We start from the raw sequence: 5,729 nt of genomic DNA on the forward strand, positions 1-5,729 counted from the left end.
CCGAGCCCCCACCCCCACAGGAAGCTAGAAACCCTCAGGAGCTGGTGGATCCAGCTCTGCACAGCACGTCTAGGTGGGCAGGTCTCTGCCTGGTGCCGAGTGCCAGTGGCCTGCGTTGGCCTGCCAGCCATGAGCCTATCCCAGAGTGGGGGAGAACAGATGCAGGCCTGCGGGCTGACGAGCTGGGCAGCACCTCGGAAAGCAGCAGGGACCCTCCTGCTTGGCACAGCTCAGCAGGAGGGACCCCGGCTTGGTGGGTGTGCCTCTGATCCGCTCTCAGGCCAGGTGGGTGCGGGGTTGCCCAGCTCCTCCAGTATCCCTGCCCACACCCAGGAGGCTCGGCTGCAAGGGTCATTCCTGGCCCCACCTGTCCTGGTGGTCAGGAGGGTACAGTGCAGGTTCTTTTTTCCCAGTGAGGGACTTCACCGCCACCAAAGGCCTGGGGCCGTCAGAGGGGTGGACTGGGAGGAAATTAAGCCCTCCTTTTGTGTTCTGTGCATGTGAACTTAATGCACTAGTAAATTCAAAGCCTGACTGCCACAGGGGGGAGCTTTAGGGTGATTAGCATGCCAATAAAATCACTAGGCCTACAGTGACTTATAAAAGGTAAGGTGGGTTTTGGATTGAGGAGCAGAGCTATTTAGGAGGTCAGTGCTGGCTCCTCCACAGTCTTCCTCCCTTGGGCCTGGAGCAGCCCCTCTGGGGCCCTCTTCCCGCTGCTGAGCCGGCCCAGGGGCCTCCCTGGCGCGGGCCCTCCCTCCCTCCCTGGAGTGACTGAGCAAACCCTCCCCTGTCTTAGGAGCCTCCGCGGACATCCTGCTGTAGTGCGGGCAGTTGGTGCTCCGACCTCCCAGGCTCCCCCTCTTCCATCGTGACTGTAAAGTTAGGGGTGTCTGTCCGGAGCCATGGGTGGGGGTGCTGGGAATGGCATCCCAGGCGCCCCACCCCCCCGCAGGAGCTGAGTGCTGTGGTCCCTGGGGGACAGTGCCTCCTGCGGGCCCCTCGCTTCGCTGTGCTGCGCAGGCTGTGTTTTTGTCTGCATGGTTTGGGGTCTTTGTCCTTGTGCCTTTTTCTTCCCTGTCACCACTGTACAGGATTTTCCACTTACCACTGCCCCCTTTTCTACACCCCCTGGTTTACCCCGACCCTCCCGGGCCCTGTAAATGTGTACATAGTGCCCCGCTGCGCGTCCGCGTGCCTCCTCCACGCCAGGTGGGCTCCCAGGGGCCCCCGGCTCGCTTACCCACAGGGTCAGACTCCGCTTCCCCTGCGCGTGCTCAGCCGAGCAGACGTGGCCACTGGGTTTGGAAGTCGTAGGTGTGGTCCTAGGTCTGGGCGGCTGGGACCGCTTCGTCCCGTCCAGCCTAAACCGGCAGCTGGTTGAGCTCTGCACACCAGAAAGGCTGACTCTGTCTAAGCGACTTCTCCCACAACCGCTTCCTGTGCTGGTGTCAACATTAACCGAAAGCAGAGTGCGCCTTTCGCCCCGGGCCTTGGCCCAGCAGGGACCTGGGTCGGCAGCGGCTCCACAGGCCCTGTGAGGACTCACCCCAGCCCCCAGGAGCTCCGCCCGCGGCGCCTAGTGCTCGGTGTTGCAGGGCTGGCTTCAGGGCTCCTGGCACCTCGCGATTACAAGAGACTCCAAGTGGCAGAAGTGCCACCCGCCTGCCCTTAAACAACTGCCGAAGGTGCTCAGACCCGGGTGCCATTAACTACCCCACGACGCCAGGACGCCACCGGACCGCGCCTTCCGAGGACAGGCTCGCAGCCCGCTGGCTCCCTTCGTCCTCCCGGCCCAGGTGGAGTAAGCTACGCGTGGCCTTGTGTCCAGGGGTTGATTTGACGGCTTCCACTCTCCGTGGGATCCCACTTGAGTTTTTTGCCCTAGGAGCGGAGCCTGCATCTGGAAACGGACTCGGGTTGGGGACTGGGGTGAGGCCTCCACCTGCAGGCCGCAGGGTGGGGAGAGCACGGGTGAAGCCCAAGGCTGTGTCCCAAGTCTTCACCTCCAGCCTGCTTCTAGCCAAAAAGGAGCAGGATCTCAGAGGCAGGCACTTTCCAGGGAACTCTAATGTACAGACCAAGGTGTAAATAAATAGTTTGCTTTTCTTGCCTGACTTGATGGTGAGTTTCTGTGGTGGGGGAAGGGAGGATGGAAACGTGTGGGTGGCTCCTGGGACCGGTCTCCCTTAGGCGGAGCAGGCCCCACCCAGTGTACCTTTGGGGGGGGGTCACACCGCAGGCCGTGTTTAGCCCACTGCCCCTGGGAGAGGAGCTGTGTGCCACCATTTCAGCCTCAGGCCTATGATGTCCTCATGCAGCTGGGTTCTCTTGCCCAGCAAACGCCTCCCAGGGATCCCAGCTTGTGCACCGGCCCCTCCATGGGGTCCCAGTGCTCGTGCCACGGGTAGCCACCACGCACTTGGGGGTCACAGGCCCGAGTCTGCCGGGGCACTTGGTTTCAGACTGAGGCACCAGTGCTGATTCAGCCAAACCCCAGGGTAATGAGCTGAGTCCATTGTCTGCCCCTTCCAAGACTTAACAGTATGGGATCCCAGGTGTCAAAGGACCATGCGGTCACCGGGCCCAGCATCTGAAAGTGAGTGGACCCCTCCCTTTTGGCCCAGACCCTCAGGGCAGCAGTACCAGCCGCTCTCGCCTGCCCACGCCGGCCCCTGTGGCAGGGGTCTGCCGCTCATTGGATTTCCCCACCTGGGCTCATGGGCAAGTAGTCTTCCAACACCGGCTGTGCTTGCGGCCCTTAGTCCTTCCATCTTCCTGATGCAGCTTCTTTACTTCCCAGGTCATCAGGTTCTGTGACTATAAAAATACAGGATTCCCAGTTAATACTGAATTTCAGGTAGATTTTTCAGTTTAAGTATGTCCCAGGCAATACTGTGAAGGTCACTCATTGCCTGTGGACATGCAAACTTAACCGGGTTTGCTGCCATCTCCCAGCCCTCTCCAGGGCCCCTCCGCAGTGAGGTGTGTCTGCTTCCTGACCCCTCACCTGGTGCCCCAGTTTTGGAAACAGAATCCTTGTTTTGAGGAATTGCTGATTTTGAGACTGGTTCTGCTTTCCCCACTCCACCATCCAAAGCATCTGGCTTTTCCAGGAGCTGCACCCTACCTTGGGGTTGTGTCAGGAGTATCTGAAGCTATAAGCAAATGCAAAACGGCTTGACATGGAGGTGAACTTAAGCATGGGAGGAGAAGGCCATGGTGTCCTGGGGACACTGTGGGGACAGGGGTGTTGCTAAAGAACCCTGGCATTAAATTTCCAATTTGCTGGAGTTTCACAATAACTAGGCCATTAAGCATTTTCAAAGCATCAAATGACTGTTCATGGGAAGATTCCTGGAACTGAAGTAAGAGGCCAGGACTTCGTAGCTGTGGGGCTTTGAACAAGTTTCTCATTTCCCTGAATCGCAGTCTGCAAAGCAAGGGAAATAGCAGTTCCTCTGTGACCACTACGAGTACCTGTCAAGGCACCAGGTGGGGCTCCAGGAAGAGCTTGCAAATGTCAAATCTGGATTGGGGAGGAGGGCAAAACTCAACTTCCCCAAAAGACTCCTTATTTATACAAACCACTTTGTTTTCTCGCGTGTTTGTAAAAAGAAAAAAAAAATCACAAATTGGATGTCTCGAAACAACAGAAATTTTATTCTCGCAACTCTAGAGGCTAAAAGTTCAAAACCGGGGGCGGGGGGGGGGTCTGCAAGACCGGCTCCTTCTGGAGGCTGCCAGGACAAACGCCCCACAGCGGCGTTAGGCCCATGGTGTGGCGCCCCAGCTGCAGTTCCTGCCATGGTCTGCAGTGGGCACCTTCCCTCAGCCCTGGGTATCTGTGTCCAAACTCCACCCTTCTGGGGACACGAGACCCCCACCCTGATTAGCACCTACCTGGTCCACTATGACTTCACTTCACTTGATTCTGTGTGCCAACACCATGTTTTCAAAGAGGTGGCATTGATAGGCCCTAGGGCTTAGGACTTTAATCTGTCTTTGAGAAGGACACAGTTCTCCCCAGTTTAGAGGAAGAACAGCAAGCTGTGGGTATCCATGTGCCCTCTGCACAGAGACATCCTCACCCCCCAGTCTGCAGACTCCTGACCCATCTCCACTGACCCCTCAGAGTTCACAGTTGCTGCAAAGGGGGTTTACTGCAGATCTACCAATTCATGGACTCTCATTTAGAATTTTCTAGAGCCGTCTGGGTCCAGGACAGAGTCTTCTGAGCCAAAAAAACTGGAATGAAGTCACTTACCCAAACAATTCACTGAGTGCCACTGTGTGTGCTCCAGGCATTGGGGGGATCCTGGGGGGGTGGGGGCGGGGGTGGTAGGACAGGAATAGAGTGAGGTCTATGCAGCTGGGGTGGGGGGAGACAGCTGACTCTGGTGATGAGCAGCACCAAGGGGAAGGTCCAGGGGGACGGGGAGCTGGGGGCAGGGCTGAGACCAACAGACAGCTTCTCCAAGGAAGGGGCATTTCAGCAGACCCCCGAAGGGTTGTAGGATCGAGGCACTGCACATGAGGGACGCTTGTAGAAAACACGGCCTTTTGGGGGTACAGGAAGAGAGATGGCTTAATGGGTGAACGTTAGTGCAGCGTGTACTAGGTGCACTGTTGGGCTGCTGCTGGCTTGTAACAGTGAGCAAACAGCCCTGCCCTCCCCCTTCACAGAGCTGGGAGAGTCTCAAGCCAGGCTGCACATCAGAACCACCTGGGAGGGTTTTAAACTACGCAGAAACAGGTGATTCTGATTTGGGTAAGGTGGGACACGGGCTGCTTTTCAAAGATCTCCGACTGATTCGAATGTAGCCCAGGGTGAGAATCACAGGGTAGTCTCTCCTGAAATCCTTTGAAGAATCAGAGGATTCAGCTGAGGCCCGAGGGAGGAGGAGATGACCAGGTGGGGACGGTTGGGAGGATGTGGCAGAGGGGAGGGCTGTATAAAGGCCTTAACAAGCGCCTCACAGAGCAGGCCATGGTGCCATCACGCCGTCGGGAGTCAGGAGTCTGGTCAGCAGGACCAAGTAGTTTGCCGAGAGACGACACAGTCGCCTCACAGGTAAGACCTGGTTTATTTGCTGACTGAGAATGGGGAGTTGGAATCACCAGGTTGGGACATTTGCTTGGGCAAGGGCGTCAGACTTCCCGGAAGGGTCTACCCCAGCCAACCCATCTTCAGAAAATGACTGAAGTGGGCCTGAGGCAGATCAAGCCATTTTGCAGCTGGTTCTGGAGACCCCTCGGCAGCAGTGAGATGCCGGTTGAGGGACAGTGCGTTTCTGCTCTGCCCTTGGTCTGGTAGTCTTTGAGTTTTCAGCCCCGTGAAGCCTCAGTGCCTAGACCTAAGGCAGCACTTAGCCCCCAGGAGAGCACAATTAAGAATTCATGTTAACTTCCATTTTTCTGGGGTCGTAAAGTGCCAGGCAGTAAGTGCTTGGTGGACAGCAGGTCACCTGAACCTTGAGACAACCTGTGAGGAGGGTAGTGGTATCACCCCACTTTACATATGGGGAGCTGAGTCACCATAGGTGACTACCCAGGATCCACACCCAGGCAGCTGCTAAGGGAAGAGTTGGTAGGGAGTAGGACTTGATTGCATCAGGAGTGGGACTGCTTAATGGGGTGGGGTAGGGGGTCGCTGCAGGCTGGGAAGGTTTCAGGAGGCAGGCTGAGCCTGGGTGGGCTCTCCAAGCAGAGGGACTGTAGGGACGGCA

The sequence above is a fragment of the Condylura cristata genome, unplaced genomic scaffold (assembly GCF_000260355.1).
Source record: "Condylura cristata isolate star-nosed mole 26May11 unplaced genomic scaffold, ConCri1.0 scaffold00017, whole genome shotgun sequence".
NCBI classification, from domain to species: Eukaryota; Metazoa; Chordata; class Mammalia; order Eulipotyphla; family Talpidae; genus Condylura; species Condylura cristata.